This window comes from Microcebus murinus, chromosome 22, assembly GCF_040939455.1.
Source record: "Microcebus murinus isolate Inina chromosome 22, M.murinus_Inina_mat1.0, whole genome shotgun sequence".
NCBI lineage: Eukaryota > Metazoa > Chordata > Mammalia > Primates > Cheirogaleidae > Microcebus > Microcebus murinus.
Window position 1 is genome coordinate 21,729,380 of NC_134125.1, and position 19,128 is coordinate 21,748,507.

General features: G+C 41.6%; 1 protein-coding gene across 1 annotated transcript in view; it reads left to right on the forward strand.

The window, feature by feature from the left end:
* The first annotated feature begins 1,768 nt into the window (after positions 1-1,768).
* The window catches only part of RNF185 (ring finger protein 185), a 36,874-nt gene continuing 19,514 nt past the window's right edge, over positions 1,769-19,128 (forward strand). The window contains exon 1 of the mRNA XM_012763960.2: positions 1,769-1,912. The gene's annotated coding sequence lies outside the window, so the exon portion shown is untranslated. The remainder of the gene's footprint in view (positions 1,913-19,128) is intronic.

The following is a 19,128-nucleotide window of genomic DNA, read 5'->3' on the forward strand; positions in this document are numbered from 1 at the left end:
CAGAGGGGTATTGTTATTGTCTTGATCCATCATGGTCACAGGGTGGCCTTGTTTGATGTTTGTTCTGTGTTGATGTTGTTCTGTGAAATTTTTATGTTCAACAGGAGAACACCAAGGTCTACCTGTGAGTGTCAGCTCCTGGATGTCAGGTACTACTTTTCTTTCTCAGAGCATGGACTCAAATCCAGGTTTGTGTGACTGGAAACATCCCCCCCCCACATTACTTCCTGTTGACAGGAACCTGAGAAGGTAGCTGGCAGACCCTAGTCTGAGTTTATTTCATCTACTTTGCTCACCTCCTACTCAGGCCCAATCCCTAACAATCCTTGGGATAATTGTAGGCACTTAATAAATGTCTGTTGAATGAATGAAACAATGGAGATGGCTGTCAAGAACTTCAGAGAATGACTGCCTGGGTGCAAACTGCAGCTCTACCACCTAACAGTATATAATCTGATACAATGTATATTAACAGCTTATCCACAATTCATATTCAAATTTCACTTACTTGACCCAATATCATACACTATGGCTATTCTATCACCACCACCACCCCAGTTTAGGGCCCAATTTAGAATTGCATACCACATTTTGTTGTCATGCTTCTTTTTCTTTTCTTTTCTTTTCTTTTCTTTTCTTTTTTTTTCTTTTTTTTTAAAATTTTTTAGAGATGGGAGTCTTACTATGTTGCCAAGGCTGGTCTCCAACTCCTGGCCTCAAGTGATCCTCCTACCACAGCCTTCCAAGCAGGAAGGACTATACACAGGCATGAGATAGTGGGCCCGGCTTTTCCTCTTCTTTAAACTAGACTGGTTCTTCAGCTTTTCTCAATTTTTCATGACAATGAGTTATTTTGTACAGTGTTTCTCATTTGGTGTTATCTAAAGCTTCCTCATGAGATCTGGACTATGCACTTTTGACTGAAATACTACAGGACAAATGTTATACCCTCAAAGCATCACTTAGTTAGTTAGTTTGTTTTAGAGACATGGTCTCACTCTTTCACCTGGGCTGGCTGGAGTGCAGTGACTTGACCATAGCTCACTGCAGCCTTCAATCCCTGGGCTTAAGAGATCCAGGCGTTAGCCTGCCTGCTGGCCCTCGATGTACCTTATTAGGAATAACATAATTTGACCCAGTATTGGTGATGTTAACTTTGATCACTTTGATTCCCTTGTTCAGCTAGGTTACGCCTCTGTAACATTACTATTTTCCCTTTGTAATCACAAGTAATTTATGGGAGACACTTTACTGTGTAAAGTCCTATTTCTATAGTTGTACCAGTCATTAGTGATTTTCTAAACTCCATCATGTTTATTAATTGGCATTCCACTACAAGGAAGAATTTCCCTTCTCCTCATTTATTTATTCACGTCTTTATGTCCGTAAACACCCATGGATTACTATTTTATTCAATTAGTTATACTCTATTACTCTCATCTTGGTATTTTGATGCTGAAATTTCCCCAATTTGGCCAATAGGATCTCCTTCAAATTAGCTCCTGTGTCCTTTCACACATTCCCATCACTTTTATTACCATCATTCTTACATTCTGGTGCAACGATATGTTTCAAAGTTATCCGGTACTTTCTGGAGTCAACCTTTCCTTCCAGAATCCCCGACCCGTGGCTCTTTGAAAAGCCAACACATAGACCCCAAGTTCCTCCGCTTACAGTCCGCATGCGGAACCTTAGAGCTCCGGACCTAGGCCGGAACAGTGCAGCGGTCCAACCTCTTCCGGTTGAGGCCGGAAGTCCCTCCAAGAGGGGCGGATCTGCGTCAGGTGACTGGAGTCCGCGTAGGAGGGGCAGAAGGTCTTGCCCAAGAGATTGACCTGACTGTGGGACTGGCCAGTTGGTCCACAGATCGATAGGCTGTGTGGCCCGGGCAGCGTTAGCAGCGCGGAGGCAGGTATGTGAGGGCTGGAGGTGGCGGCAGGGGTCGAGATTGGGGAACCGGGGCGGGAGACCGAGTTCTGCCTTCTCCGGGGCTCACGGGCTACGACACTTGAGGGGACCCAGAGACAACGAGCTTGTCTTTGCCCGGAGGCCCTCCGCTTCAGAAGAGAGGTCGGGTTGGCGTTGTGGTCTTCTGTCCCATGACTACAGACTGGGGGAACTGAGGCCTTGAGAAAAGAAAGGGCTCACCCTAATTCCCTTTCTGTCCACAGTACGGGGCCGCCTATCTTGTGGGAGTGTGTTTAACGTGTTTGCCCTAAGTAGAGAGGCAGAGGCCGGGGAGCATGGTGAACAGATTTGGGCTGAGAGTAAGAGACCCCGGTTTGAGACTTTGTCACCGACAGCTAATTGTGCGTTCTGGGCCAAATCCTTTCCTGGTTGCTGGGCCTCAAATTTCCTCATTTGTAAACCGAGGCAGTGTTTCTTAAAATGTTCTCACACCATCTGCTTTGAAATCCCGTGGAATGCCGGTTTTACAGTGCGGGACTCAAATCAGACGTAACTGAGTTAGAATGTGGGTAGGAACCTGGGACACTGTGTTTTGAATTTATGCCTTGGAGGTCCTGTACATACTGATGTTTGAAGCCCATTGATCCTAAGTGCCTTCCTGCTGTTGAGTACTAGATATCCGCTCTTCACTTTGAGGCAGCTGGAGCCAGTTCAGGACCTTTGAAAGAACTGGAAGGTTTAGCCCAGAAAAGAGCACTGGAAAGCAACTTTTCAAAAACTGAAAAAATTGTTATGGCGAAGAGGGCTTCCACTTCATCTTTGGGGCTAAAGGAGGCAGAATTAGGGCTAACAGTGGATTCTACAGGAAGACAAGATTTTTACTTAATAGAAGAATTGTCAGAGGTGACCAGCGAAGGAATGGGTTGCCTCCGAAAGCATGCATGTCGAGGGAGGTGTACAGGTATTAGATGGAGTTCTTTCCAACTTGAAAGTCTCTAAGTAGTTATTCTGAACATCTGTGGTGCTGACTGTGCTCTCAGAGTAAATGTGACTTTTCATTTTTCTGCTCTCTTGACATTTCCATACTCTTAGCCTACGTCTCCTGTAAGTGAGACCAATGCATCTGACCTTATGTAATCTTTTCCTGGTTGTCATGTGCACCATCCTTCTTTTGGAGGACTTTGGAATGACCCAACATCTGGTAGAGGTGCCTTAAATGTTTGTTGAATGAATGAGTAAACAGGACCCCACCCCATGGCTTAGTAGCTTTTTTCTTAGAACAACTTGGATATGCCTCTGAAGACTTTCATGTTTGATCATGAGAAGCCGGTGAACTCCTTGGATCATAGAATTGAGGAGTCTCAGTTGGGAAGGCACCTTGAGGTTGTCAGGTCTGCTTTCTCCCTGTAACATAAACCCCTCTTTAATCCTTTCTCCAGCCATGTGTGTATAGATGTAAGAGAATTTTGCAGACTGTATCCTAGCTTTCCATCCAGCATATAAAACCAGTCCTCTTTTGGATTTGACTTGCCAGTTCATCCTCAATTACATATAATCTGCAGATGATGCATCTAGCATATCTTTAGTTTTCTAATCAAACATCAAATTTCCATGTTTTGGCTTTATAAAATTCTAAATCACTTTTCAACACCTGTTAGAATGCTTACAAATGCTTATGTTGTCTTATGGAGCAGAGGTTCCATATTATGACCCAATTTTGTTGACTTATTCTGTTCCCCCCCAAAAAAAATGGTTGGGCTTGATTATTTTGTTGTTTGGGAGACAGGGTCTCACTCTGGGATAGAGTGCAGTAATATTATCATAGCTCACTACAACCTCACACTCCTGGGCTCAAGCGATCCTCCTGCCTCAGCCTCCTAGTAGCTGGAACTATAGGCATGCACTACCACACCAGCTAATTTTTCAACTTTTTGTAGAGATGGGGGTCTTGCTCTTCAGGCTGGTCTTGAACTCCTGACCTCAGGTGATCCTCCCACCCCTTGGCCTCCCAAAGTGCTAGGATTACAGGCGTGAGCTATCATGCCTGGCCCCAAAACTTTGTTTATCTACTTGTTTGTGTTTCCCAAGATTTAAAAAAAAAAGTTGTGGGCCAGGCGCAGTGGCTCAAGCCTGTAATCCTAGCATTCTGGGAGGCTGAGGCGGCAGATTGCTCAAGGTCAGGAGTTTGAAACCAGCCTGAGCAAGAGCAAGACTCCGTCTCTACAATAAATAGAAAGAAATTAATTGGCCAACTAATATATATAGAAAAAATTAGCCGGGCATGGTGGCGCATGCCTGTAGTCCCAGCTACTTGGGAGGCTGAGGCAGCAGGATTGCTTGAGCCCAGGAGTTTGAGGTTGCTGTGAGCTAGGCTGACGCCACGGCACTCACTCTAGCCTGGGCAACAAAGTGAGACTGTGTCTCAAAAAAAAAAAAAAAAGTTGTGAAATGCTTATTCAGGTGTTAGATAAGATGATCTTAATTTGTTGGATTTTTAAAAACTTCTCAATCTGAAAATTTCCTTTTAAAGAAGTACATGAATTGACATTTTCATAAGTATGTTTTTCTGGCCACTGGTCTGCCTGAAAAAAAAGGTTTGATGGTAAAAATAAGTTTGAGGAAAGCTACATACTGTTGTCCTTTCTTGGAGCTTCTCAGTATATATTAAGAATACCCATTAAAGGCACTGAGAGGCCCTGCAATAAAGAAATGTGCTTTATAAGCCAGGATGTTTCATTTGTTTAATCTGACATTGCCAAACTTATTTGATGTGAACCTTTTTTTGTTTGTTTGTTTGTTTTATTTAATTGAAGCATATGTTGGCAAATTCTGACCTAGAGTGAGTATCTGCATATTATAGTCCATGCTTGTTTTTGCATGGTCTGTGAGCTAAGAATGGTTTTCACATTCATAAAGGTGGGGAATAAATCAAAAGAAGGACAGTATTTCATGACATATGGCAATTATAGGAAAATAAAATCAGTGTCTATGTTAGTCACCCCCATTTATTTACATATTGTCTTTGGCTGCTTTAATGCTACAGCAATGGAGTTGAGTAGTTGCCACAAAGATCATATGGTCCACAAAACCTAAAGTATTTACTATATGGCCCTTTACAGAAAAAATTTGCCACCCCCTGGATTTGCATTATGTATGTTGTTTATTAACTTTTTATTTTAAAATAATTTTAGACTTAGAAACTTGCAAAAATAATACACCAACTTCCTGTACACCCTTCACCTAACTTCTCCTAGTGTTAACACTGTACATAACTATATTGAAATTATCTAAATGAGAAATTTAACGTTGATCTAATATTACTAATCTAGAGACTTTATTCAGATTATGCCATTTGTCCCACTTACGTCCTTTTTCTGTCCTAGGACCAATCCAGGATCCCACATGGCATTTAGTTGTCAAGTCTCCTTAGTCTCTTCCAGTCTGGGACAGTTCCTCAGTCTTGTTTTGTCTTTCATGACTGTAAACTTTTGAAGAAGACTGGCCAATTATTTTGTAGAATGTCTCTCAGTTTTTGGTTTTTTTTAGATATAATGCACATACCATAAAATCTGCCATTTTAAAGTGTACAGTTCAATGATTTTTAGTATATTCACACAGTTGTACACTCATCACCGCTAATTCTGGAACATTTCATTACCCCAAAAAGAAACCCTGTACATGTTAGCAGTCACTGTCTATTCTCTCTTTCCATCTCCTGGCAACCACTAATCTCCTTTCTGTCTCTGGATTTGCCTATTCTGGACATTTAATATAAATGGAGTCATACAATATGTGGCCTTTTGTGTCTAGCATCTAAGCATAAGGTTTTCAAGGTTCATCCATGTTGTAGCATATATCAATACTTCATTCCTTTTTATTGCTCAATAATATTTCATTGTAGGGATATACCACATTTTGTTTATCCATCAGTTTATTCATTAGTTGATTGACATTTAGGTTGTTTCCACTTTTTGGTAATTATGAATTACCAAACATGAACATTCATGTGCAAATACAAGTTGTTATTTGAATATATTTTCAGTTCTTTTGGATGTATATCTAAGAGTGTATATCTAGAGTTTTCATATGAAAACTCTATGTTTAACTTTTTGAGGAACTGCCAAAATGTTTTCCATAGCAGCTGCACCATTTTTCATTCCTACTAACAATTTATGAGGGTTCCAGTTTCTCTATATCCTCAATAACATTTGTCGCCCATTTAAAAAATTTTTATCTGTTGTAGTGGTTATGAAGTGATATCTCGCGCTGTAGTTTTGATTTGCATTTCCCTAATGACTAGTAATGTTGAACATCTTTTCATGTGTTTATTGGCCATCTGTATATTTTATTTGGAGAATTGTCTATTCAGATCCTTTGCCCATTTTGTAATTGGGTTATTTTTCATCATGTACATTTTGAATATAAATATTCAAAAAGTTTACAGAGCCCTGAAGCCCCTTGAAATAACTCAGAGTGAGTTGAACTGCAGAATCTAAGGCAGTGTCAGTAACTCCCTTATCTGAATGTAGTTGGATTTGGACATGCTGAAGCACAAAGTAAGTTGTCCATTTGAGGCTTCTGATCATACAGAGTTGGGGTGGGCATAGTCGAGTGAAAGGGGTACTACTCTTGTCCAGAAACTACAGCATCATCCAAGATGTGATAAGACCACTTGAGAATCCTTTTGTTTGGGAACTACGGTGGTGTTTGATTACAAGCAGGGAGTAGAGGAGTCAGCTGTGGCTTTGGCAGCTAGCTGCTCATGAGACTATAGAACTACCAGAGCACCCAGGCGTATCTTGACCCCACAACATTTGGCTGTAACCAGACCATCTTGGACATGTACTTTAAAACAAACAAAACCCCAGTAATTTAAATTGTGAAAGTAATATATGCTCATGTTACACACTTTGGAAAATACAGAAAAACTTCCCTCTCCCTCACCCTAATCATCTCTAACTCCAGTATCTAAGGAGAGCCTTTGTTGGGGTTGCTGTATTTCCTTCTTGTTTCCTGCCACCACTGGGCACATTTTTAATGGTTGGAATCATTCATTGTGCACAGTTCTATATCTTGCTTTTTCCTATTAACATTGTAATGTTAATGTCTCCATGTTTTGCAAGACTCTTCTGTAAGCTTTACTTCTTTTTTTGAGACAGGGTCTCACTCTATCACTCAGGCTAGAGTGCAGTGGTGTCATCATAGCTCACTGCAGCCTCAAACTCTTGGGCTCAAGCAGTCCTACTGCCTCAGCCTCTCCAGTAGCTGGGACTACAGGTGTGCATGCCTAGCTAATTTTTCTATTTTTTTGTAAAGATGGAGTCTTACTCTTGCTCAGGCTAGTTTTAAGTCTTACTGTGTAAAGATAATATGTAAAATGTGCACTCAGCATGTTCTTAGTGAACTGTAGTTTTGATATAAGAAACACAGATTTTCTTTAAAAATTTTTTTATTGGCCGGGCGCGGTGGCTCACGCCTGTAATCCTAGCACTCTGGGAGGCCGAGGCGGGCGAATTGCTCGAGCTCAGGAGTTCGAAACCAGCCTGAGAAAGAGCGAGATCCCGTCTCTACTATAAATAGAAAGAAATTAATTGGCCAACTAATACATATAGAAAAAAAAAAATTAGCCGGGCATGGTGGCACATGCCTGTAGTCCCAGCTACTCAGGAGGCTGAGGCAGTAGGATTGCTTTAGCCCAGGAGTTTGAGGTTGCTGTGAGCTAGGCTGATGCCACGGCACTCATTCTAGCCTGGGCAACAAAGTGAGACTATGTCTCAAAAAAAAAAAAAAAAAAATTTTTTTTTATTGTGGTAAAATAGACATAACATAAAATGTACCATTTTAACCATTTTTTTTATGGGTGCAATTTTTTTTTATTATTTCAGCATATTATGGGGGTACAAATGCATTTTAACCATTTTTAAGTGTGCAGTTCAGTGGCATTAAGTACATTCACAGTGTTGTATGACCATCACCACTATCTATTTCCAAAACTTTTTCATCACTTCAAACAGAAATTCTGTACCCATTAAGCAATAACTCCTTGTTCTCCCCTCCCCTCAGCTCCTGGTTAACCTCTAATCCACTGTCTGTCTCTATGAATTTGTCTACTCTAGATATTTTTTTTTTTTTTTTTTGAGACAGAGTCTCACTCTGTCTCAAAGTGGGGATGGTTAATGGGTATAAAAATACAGTTAGATAGTTAGAATGAACAATATTTGCTAGCACAACAAAGTGACTATAATCAACAGTAAGTTAGGATATACTTTTTTTTTTTTTTTTGAGACAGAGTCTCACTCTGTTGCCCAGGCTAGAGTGCCGTGGCGTCAGCCTAGCTCACAGCAACCTCAAACTCCTGGGCTCAAGCGATCCTCGTGCCTCAGCCTCCCGAGTAGCTGGGACTACAGGCATGTGCCACCATGCCCAGCTAATTTTTTCTATATATTTTTAGTTGTCCAACTAATTTCTTTCTATTTTTAGTAGAGCTATTTTAGAGCTATTCTTTCTATTTTAGTCTCGCTCTTGCTCAGGCTAGTCTTGAACTCCTGAGCTCAAGCAATCTTCCCGCCTCTGCCTCTTGGAGTGTTAGGATTACAGGCGTGAGCCACCGTGCCTGGCCCAATTTTAATTGTAGTAAAATACACATAAAATTTATCATCTTAACCATTTTTAAGTGTACAGGTCAGTGGTTTTAAGTACATTCATGTTATTGTGGAAACATCAGCACCATCTATCTCCAGAACTGTTTCATTTTGCAAAACTGACTAAACAACAATTCCCTATTCTGTTTTCCCGCAGCTTCTGCCAACCGCCATTCTGCTTTTTGTCTCTGATTTGATTACTCTATCTCATATATACAGTATTTGTCTTTTTGTGACTAGCTTATTTCACTTAGGATAATATCCTCAAGGTTCATCTACTTTGTAGCATATGTCAGAATTTCCTTCTTCTTCTTGTTTTTTTTTTTTTTTTTTTTTGAGACAGTCTCGTTTTGTTGTCCAGGCTAGAGTGAGTGCCGTGGCGTCAGCCTAGCTCACAGCAACCTCAAACTCCTGGGCTCGAGCGATCCTTCTGCCTCAGCCTCCCGAGTAGCTGGGACTACAGGCATGCGCCACCATGCCTGGCTAATTTTTTTTTTTTATATATATATATCAGTTGGCCAATTAATTTCTTTCTATTTATAGTAGAGACGGGGTCTCGCTCTTGCTCAGGCTGGTTTTGAACTCCTGACCTTGAGCAATCCGCCCGCCTCGGCCTCCCAGAGAGCTAGGATTACAGGCGTGAGCCACTGCGCCCGGCTGTTTTTTTTTTTTTTTTTTAAGAGACAGGGTCTCACTATATTGCCCAGGCTGGTCTCAAACTCCTGGGCTTAAGGGATCCTCCCACCTCAGCCTCTTGAGTAACTGGAACTACAGGCACCTACCACCACTGCACCCAACTTGAATTGTTTTCCTTTTTAAGGCTGAATAATCTTCCATTGTAAGTATTTGCCTTATTTTGCTTATCCATTCATTTGTTGATGGACACTTGGATTGCTTCCATGTTTTAGCTATTGTGAATAATGCTGCTGTAAACATGCATTTACAGATACCTCTTTGAGACCTTGCTTTAAATTCTCTAGGTGTATACCCAGGAGTAGAATTGCTGGATCACATGGTAATTCTGTTTTTAATTTTTTGAGGAACCTGCATACTAATTTCCGCAACAGCTATACCATTTTACATTCCTACCAACAGTGCACAAGGATTCCATTTCTCTACATCCTCACCAAAACTCGTTTTTGTTTTTTTTTTTATTATAATCATCCTAATGGGTGTGAGGCATTTCATTGTGCTTTTGATTTGTATTTCCCTAACAAATAGTGATGTCGAGCACCTTTCCATGTGCTTTTTGGCCAGTGATATATCTTCTTTGGAGAAAAGTCTATTCAAGTCCTTTGCCAGCCTTTGGGTTGTTTTTGTTGAGTTTTAGAAGTTCTCTCTATATTTTGGATTTTAATCCTTTATCAGATATATGATTTGCAAATATTTTCTCCCATTCCATGGATTGCTATTTTACTCTGTTGATAGTGTCTATTGATGTACAGAATTTTAAAATTTTTATGAAATCCAATTCATCTTTTTTTTCTTCTGTTATCTGTATCTTTGGTGTCATTCCAAGAAATCATTGCCAGAAATGTAGTTTTTAAAGTAGAGACCAGGTGGCCTCTGGTTTAAAATTCTCAGAGGTGGCCCTAACTGCTACCTGGCTGTCATTACCCATCTACTCTTCACATCTACTAGAGATGACATGGGTCTGTCCTCATTTCATTGGCCATTGGGAACAAATTACCTGAGTGGTGGGTCCTTGTCCCCCAGGTGGGACATGCAGAGATCAAAAGCAGCACTTCTATTATCACTAAGCCATGTTGTGCCTGCTTCTGTGGAAATGGCCTAGGGGACTAGCTGGCCGTTGCACCCTGGGACCAGTCACCAGGTTGATTCCCAAGGTAGTCTCTATACCACTTGAGTGTTTAATATCCACTCTCCCAATCGCTCCTCAAAAGTGCCTTGTGATGTAGGCATGGTGGGGGGTTTAAAGATGGACAGCTCTCTGAATATGGAAGTGGATCCTGGGCAAAGTCCAAGATAGTGTCTTGTTTTTTCTTAACACTGTCATATCTATTGAGGCAATTCTCAGTGTGAGAAGCTTTTTTTTAATTTGTTTTCTTTTTTTTTTTAATTTTTATTCTTAAAAAATTTAATATTGCATTCTTAGTTTTTTTAATCTACATTACGTTTTGTTATTCCCATCAATAATGTGTGTTGAGAAGCTTTTTCAAAAATTATTTATTTATTTAATTTTGAGACAGAGTCTCGCTTTGTTGCCCAGGCTAGAGTGAGTGCCATGACGTCAGCCTAGCTCACAGCAACCTCGAACTCCTGGGCTCAAGCAGTCCTCCCAAGTGGCTGGGACTATAGGAATTTGTCACCATGCCCAGCTAATTTTTATATATATATATATATATATATTTTTTTTTTTTTTTAGTTTTACAGCTAATTTCTCTCTATATACTTTTTTTTTAGTAGAGATGGGGAGTTGCTCTTGCTTAGGCTGGTCTCTAACTCCTGACCTTGAGCAGTCCTTCCACCTAGGCCTCCCAGAGTGCTAGGATTACAGATGTGAGCCACCATGCTCCATGGGTTTTATTATTTTTAACACAATTGGTCCTCCTCAGGACCTCCTATTGTAAGAAGTGAGATCATTGTTTTGTCAGATATATGCTGGGTGTTATTAAACTCTTAGTTTTCTTCTTAATTGGTTAAATCTTATCAACCTGATTCATGTTTTATACTCTACCTTCAGAGTATTTTAGAGGTCTTTGGCTCAACCTCAGGTGAAATCTGGATTAATGAGGTTTTTTTATTGAATCAAAATTAATGAGGTTTCACTGATTGCAAGAAAACAAAAGTGAAACCCTTATTTTGTAAACTTTTCTCATAACAAAGGGAGGGCAGGAACAATTATCCCCATTTGCAGGTGAAGACACTGGGCTAGTGAGTGGCAGAGCTGAGTCTCAGACTAAGTCCTCTGGCTCCAGATTGCTCCTTTCACTGTGTTATACTAGAAATCCACAACCCTTAACTAGAGGCTGTCCAATCTGAAGAGCTTTTCTTTAATGTAATATTTTTCCCAGCTATATTTGTTTGAATTGAAATTGGCAAATCCCATCATTCATTCACATACAGTTACCAAACATCTACTCCCTATCAGGCACTGTGGTATTGGCCCCAGGAGGTTATCTCACTAGAGTGGGCAGTAGTTCAGTGAATAATTAATCTTCTGTGTGAGTAGTGTTACTTCTAATAGAGGTGGGTACCAATTTGGGAAAACTTGAACCTTCTAGTTGCAGATCCCTGATTTTGTTCTTTTCATTTGCTTAAGAGTTTTGACCAACATTTTTTTAAAAAGTACTAACTCTAAAACAGTTTTGTGACATTTCTAGTTCTGACAAACATAATCACTGAAAAATGTTTTGGTCTTATAAAAATAGTGATTTTCTACAACTTCAGTTGGCTAGATTGATTTGTATCGAGTAGTGCTGTTCTAGGTGCTCCCGGGCATCAGCTCCATCAATCAATATACATTTATGAGGTGCCTGGCCCTGTGCTGAGTCAGGCACCTGGAAGCTGGGTCTGGCTTGAGGAGACACTCAAGAGCAGATCACTGAGGTTAAGCACTTTGCCTTGGGGTTGGGAAGCTTTGCCTCTGACTGGTCCTGTGACCATGGGCAAATGATCTGACTACTCTGAGCCTTAATTTAACATCTTGAGGGATGCTAATGATGATATTGTAGTGTTTACGCAAGGCAGACAGTAAAGTTTACAAGAGAAAATTCATGTAAAGGGCTGAGCAAAGTATTAGCTGATGTTATTCATAGTGATAAGAAATATAACAAGTGCCCCTGATTTCAACACTTTTGGGGAAAATCTGACTCTGTCTGGATCAAACTGTGTCCCATTCTAGATTTCCTCTCATGGCTTAAACATCCACAGTTCTGATGTCTCACCTACTCTGCCTTCAAGGAACGAAGCTTAATCAGAAAGAGAAGTTGTGACTCAGTCATTGAACAAATTAACCAAGTACCTGCTGATTGCATAGCTCTGTGGGGAATGTAAAGAAGGAACACACTTTCAGTGAACTCAGAGCCCTTACAAGGGAGGGGGGTTAACATTTCTTGAGCACTTCACTATGTGCCAGCCCCTTACTCTTTTTGTCTCTTTAATTCTTAGAACTATTTTGTGAGGAAGGTAATAGCCCCATTTTCACAGAGCAGTGAAACAAAGGCTCAGAGAGAAAATAACTTGTCTGGAGTCACAGAATAAGTGGTAGAGCTGAGATTTGAACTCAGACCTATCAGATTCTTCTGTGCCATGCTAGTTTATAAGGACGAAAGTCCATACAAAATTAAGGAACATTTTAAGATAATGATATAAGGGATGACAAAAACCAGTCTCTTGGATGACCCTTAAAAGTTTGTGCCAGTTTGTGACCCTTAAAAGGTAGTCCAGATCTCATGTCACCCTTTTTAATGAAACCTGGTAATCTTTAAGAAAAATCATTGATGCATAAAACTCAGCAAATGAACAAAACACCCTTTGGGTTCAGAAATAGTGGGAGAAAATGTGAAAAAGTAGGAACAGCTGACCCTAGAATCCCTATTCAAATATGTGTTATAGTTGGAAATTGCTGTATCTCTAGGGCCTAGCCTGATGTGTGGAACATAATGGATCTTAATAGCTAATTAGTGGGTGAATTAGTGAATTTAAAGTATCTTCCCCAGGCTGCCAAAATTACACTATATTTATCATTTGATTTAGCATACATTCTCTTTTGAAAACATCCATGTCATTGTCAAGGATGTGGGGAAACAAACAGTCTTATGTATTTCTCATGGGAATGTAAATTAGCACCCTTTCTAGAGGGTGTTTGGCACTATCAAATTCACAAATATTGATATAATTTGACCCTGCAGTTTTACTTCTAGGATTTATCCTAAAAGTATAGCCTAGCATTATTGGCCTCCAAGATAGGGAACAGAGAGACTGGGTTCCAGAGATGGGAGAGAGACATTTCAATCTGTATCCTTTTGTACCTTTTAGATTTGAGCCATGTAAATGTTTTACTTATTAAAAACTAAATCAAAACATTTTAAAATGCTAAAATTTCTGAGATAGTCACTACTCTAAGGATCAATCACACCTAATCAAATTGCTTTCCTTTTTGAACTCTACTGAAGATAAGGGAGCTTTAACATTTTCCCTTATTTTTTCTGAGTATCAACAGAGTACTCAGCCTGAGCAACAATAGTGAAATCCTGTCTCTTTTAAAAAGTTTGGGCCGGGCGCGGTGGCTCACGCCTGTAATCCTAGCACTCTGGGAGGCCGAGGCGGGCGGATTGCTCGAGGTAAGGAGTTCGAAACCAGCCTGAGCAAGAGCAAGACGCTGTCTCTACTATAAAAATAGAAAGAAATTAATTGGTCAACTAATAAATATATAGAAAAAATTAGCCGGGCATGGTGGCGCATGCCTGTAGACCCAGCTTCTCGGGAGACTGAGGCAGGAGGATTGCTTGAGCCCAGGAGATTGAGGTTGCTGTGAGCTAGGCTAACGCCATGGCACTCACTCTAGCCTGGGCAACAAAGCGAGACTCTGTCTCAAAAAAAAAAAAAGTTTCTTTCTTTTTTTTTTAATTAGGTGGGTATGGTGGTGCATGTCTGTAGTCCTAGCTGCCTGGGAGGCCAAGGCAGGAGGATTGCTTGAGCCTAGGAGTTTGAGGTTGCAGTGAGCTGTGATCACACCACTTCACTCCAGCATGGGCAACAGAGTGAGATCCTATCTCTTAAAAAAACTGGCCTGGCACAGTGGTTCACACCTGTAATCCTAAGACTTTGGAAGGCTGAGGATTGCTTTGAGGCTAGGAGTTCAAGACTAACCTAGGCAACATAGTGAGACCTTGTCTCTACAAAAAATTAAAACAAAACAAAACACAGGGCTGACTATGGAAAAAGTAGGAGGTACAGGTAAGTTTTTATAAATGCTTAAGAAATTTATCCATAATTCCATGGTCCACAGACCACTACTGTTAATATTTTTGGCCTCATTTTTTCTTTTGACCTGTTGATAGCATATAATATGTTCAATTTTGTATATAATTTTGCATTGTGTTTTTTTCACTTAAAATTATATCATGTAATTAAGATTCCTATGTAATCAAAATCTATGGAAGCATTATTTTTAGTGGCTGTGTAATCTATCATGTGGATGTACCAGTTTACTTAGCCAGGGAGTGGGAGCTAGATGGGTAGAGAAAAAGATGTTAAAATCATAGATCCCTTTGGAAGGTTAGTGGGTCTGGGTGAGGTGTCCCAGTAGGGAGTATAAGCTAGGCAGGCCAGGGCTAACGGGCACTAGGAATCTTTTCTTCCTACTTCAGTCCTGGCCCTTGTTGTCTTACCCTCCCTATATGTGTCCTGGGCCCCAGCTGCACTGAACTCAGCACAGTGAATTGTCCACTTGTCACATGTGCTGTGTCTACATTGTCCCCAGCATCCCCTGGCTCAAGTATTATGTACACACCTCTGTCAGTGCCCAGTACACTGGCTTGCCTTATTGGTTTACTTGTCTGTAAACCTTTAGACTGAAACCTTTTATCTATGTGGGGTTTTTTGGTGTTTTTTTTTTTTGAGACAGTTTCACTTTGTTGCCCAGGCTAGAGTGAGTGCCGTGCGTCAGCCTAGCTCACAGCAACCTCAAACTCCTGGGCTCAAGCAACGCTTCTGCCTCAGCCTCCCGAGTAGCTGGGACTACAGGCATGTGCCACCATGCCCGGCTAATTTTTTCTCTATATATTAGTTGGCCAATTAATTTCTTTCTATTTATAGTAGAGACGGGATCTCCCTCTTGCTCAGGCTGGTTTCGAACTCCTGACCTCAAGCAATCCGTCCGCCTCGGCCTCCCAGAGTGCTAGGATTACAGGTGTGAACCACCGCACCCAGCCTCTATGTGTTGTTAACGCCTGCCAAATAATAGAATCTTTAATAAATCTTTGAAGGTGGAAGTGGAGTTGGTTGAGTAGATAGAGAGATTAGAGGGTATGAGAGAAAAGGACCAGTGTAGCCCCAAGGGAAAGAGGCCAGTCCTCTCGTCCTTCTCTGTCTTTCTGGTCCTGAAAGGCCATTCATGCCCTTGGCCCTATATTTGAGGGCCAGGTCTTTGTGGGCTAGCCTAGAAACCATTTAGACTCTAAAATTTAGAGCTGGTTTCTTTGTGTTCCAAGTTCCAATCAACTTACATTTCTTCCCACTCCAACATTCTGTGAGTGTGATGTAGACATTCTTGGAATATAGGTCCTATCTCTGTCTGCATGTGGTCTAGCAACAGTCTGATGAGTGGCATAGACAGTCTCAGGCATGCCAAGGTTCCTGGCAGAAAGCTTCTGTATGAATAAGCATGTGCCCACAAGAACAGCACTTCTGCTGGGATGCTGCCACTTATTTATCACTCAAATTTGTTATCTTCATAACTGAGATTGACATTTCTAGGTGCTTCTATGCACCCTGGTCCAGGAATTCTTAAAGGGGTAGAGATGGCCAATTATGAATTCCTTCAGTTCTCTAGAACCTGAGAACTGAACACAAGAATGCTACAAAGAGATTTCCTCTTGAGGTCAAGTTCCCTGGTGGTTCCTGCTCAGTTCCTGTGAGGTGGGCCAGGGCAAGTATTAATAGATCAAAGGCCAGTTCTGGAAAGGTAATAGGTGTGAGGGTGTTGGGTCAGTCAACTTAAGCTTCCAGGCTCTGCATTCCTAAGGAATGATTAAGTACTGCAAATCCACTTTAGTCCCAGCATCACATGTGACACCTCAGACGTCTCAAAGTTAGGAATGTTTTTCAAAACTGAGTGTAAACTTATTAAATGATCAGCTGTGTCCCAGAAGGACCAAATGCTAGGTGTTCTGAGATCTGAGCAAACGTGTCCCCTACTCCCCAAGTTTATCTGACCTCTTTTATAGTCCCTGTGGGTTGTAGATGGGGTTGTACATTTTAAAGGACAGGCCCTGAGGTTACTGTCTCTCTCAAACACTATGTTGTACTGATATTGCTTTATGCTTTTAGTAGAATTCTGTCCTGTCCTAGAACTTGGGTTCTGAAACTGTTCATCAGAGAATCATCTAGGGTGGTGGTGGTGGTGGGGATACATTAAAAATACATAGATTCTTAGGCCTAATCCAGGTCCAGATTTATTTAAATTACTGAAGGGTGTGGCAGCCAGATGTCTAGGGGGTGGATAAGGGTACTTGTTTGGGAAAAACAACCAAAAACAGCTGAGTTTGTTGGAGTCCCTTGTTAAGGATTCTCTCAACTATCCATGGGCCTTCTGTAGCTTCTATACTAGACTCCAGGGCCTCAACTTTGTCTTGCTCTTCTTTATGACTCCTCCACAGTTGGTAACACCAGACCTCAAATGTAGTTGGCACTGGAAAACTGTTGGATGAATGGATGAGTGATGAGTTTGCTCTACACTCACTTCAAAGAGTACAAAAGTTACAACATTGCACAATGAATTTGAGGGAAAACAAAGATTAGGTATTGAATTTTTTAAAGCTGCATATAATGGGGTAACATAAGAGTGAAAAGAGGCCCAGCTCGGTGGCTCGTGCCTGTAATCCTAGCACTTTGGGAGTCAGAGGCAGGAGAATCACTGGAGGCCAGGAGTTCAAGACCAGTTTGAGCAAGAGCAAGGCCCTGTCTCTACAAAAAAAATAGAAAAATTAGCAGGGTATGGTGTCATGTGCCTGTAGTCCTAGCTACTCAGAAGGCTGAGGCAGGAAGATTGCTTGAGCCCAGGAGCTTGAGGCTGCAGTGAGCTATGATGATACCACTGAATTCTAGCCTGGGCAACAGAGCAAGATCCTATTTCAAAAAAAGGTGGGGGCGGGGTGGGGGAAGAGTGCCAATGTTGTGTTAGGAAGTATGAATCTGTTATTGTATGGTAGCTTGGCCTTAGGCAAGTCCTCTAACCTCTAGCTTCATTAAAATGGGATGAGGAGCAAAAGCATTGATAGGTGTGACTATGATTTGAAAACTGGAAAGTGGATTCAGTCAGGGGTGAAGAGTGGGCAGGGTAGGGACAAGGACACAGAACCAACCACAACAAGGTTGCTATGTGGGCAGGTCAAAGTCTATAGGCCCTTCAGGAATCAGGAGACATTTTAGCAGAGGGCACCATGGGTATGCTCAGGACCTGAGTCTTTTTTCCTTTTGTCCTATCCTGAGCTTACCAGGGTCCTCTCTCTTTTGGGCCACTGTCCTAGTCCTGCTGGGCCCATATGAAGCTGTGGCCACATTCTTTTTTTCTGCAGGTACTCAGTAGACAGTCTCTAGGGAAGGTTGCTCATCTCTGCCATGTAGCCCTGATGTGGTGAGGTTTGTGTGCCGGGGGTAAGGAGGTGAGGCTGGGTACCAGTGTGCGGCTCTGGGGCCCAGGATATGTTGCAAAGAAAGGTTTGTGAGCAGCAGGCCTGGGAGTTGACCAAATCCAGTCATGCATGCTCACATGTACTCACTCAACAAATATTTGAGTGCCTACTAGGATGAGCCTCTACAACCCAGGTAGGGACCATACATTTAGTCTACTAAGAATTAGAATGAAAAAGAAAAACAAAACCTTAAAGTTTAAGTTATTTTAAAACAATAAAGAGTTAGAATGAGAATGATGAGGTCTACCTAGACATTAGACATACAAGCCTTCCCCAAAGCCAGGCCTGCTGCAGGACTGCCACTCTTTGCAAACTCTGAGCTGACCTGTTAATGTCCCCTGACCTTTCCCACTCCATCACCTACCTTGACCCAGGTTGTCCCTTTATGCCTGAGTGTAGGAGTATGGGCCATGCAGAGCCTTGTTGGATCCAGGGAGTGTGGACGGCAGTGGACCAAGCTAAGTGATGTGTATGTGTACCCCCCCTGCAGCAACAGCACCCTCTTACCTTGGTGGGCCCTCCAGCTCACTGCGTTATCTCATACACCCACCTCAGTAGCCATGTGGAAGGTATGACACCCTCATATTTCACGTGAAAGAGAGACAAGCCATAAAGGGATCTGCCAGGGCCACATGGACCATCTATGGTGGAGCTAGGACTTGAACTCAGTTTAGGATTGGGGAAAAGTGGGACATTGGAGAAAAAATTTTAAAATGTACTGTTAGTCTTTTGTCTAGTTTCAATTCAAAAGTAATACATGTAAAAATGTCAGTTTTGTGAACTTGGAGGACTTAGAAAGTATAAGTCATAGGCCCGGCACGGTGGCTCACGCCTGTAATCCTAGCACTCTGCGAGGCCCAGGCGGGTGGATTGCTCAAGGTCAGGAGTTCGAAACCAGCCTGAGCAAGACCCCATCTCTCCTAAAAAAATAGAAAGAAACTAATTGACCAACTAAAAAAATATATACAAAAAATTAGCCGGGCATGGTGGTGCATGCCTGTAGTCCCAGCTACTCAGGAGGTTGAGGCAGGAGGATCGCTTGAGCCCAGGAGTTTGAGGTTGCTGTGAGCTAGGCTGACACCACGACACTCACTCTAGCCTGGGCAACAAAGCAAGACTCTGTCTCAAAAAAAAAAAAAAGAAAGAAAAGAAAATATAAGTCATAACCTGTAAGTTTCTACCAGTACAGAGATAATCAC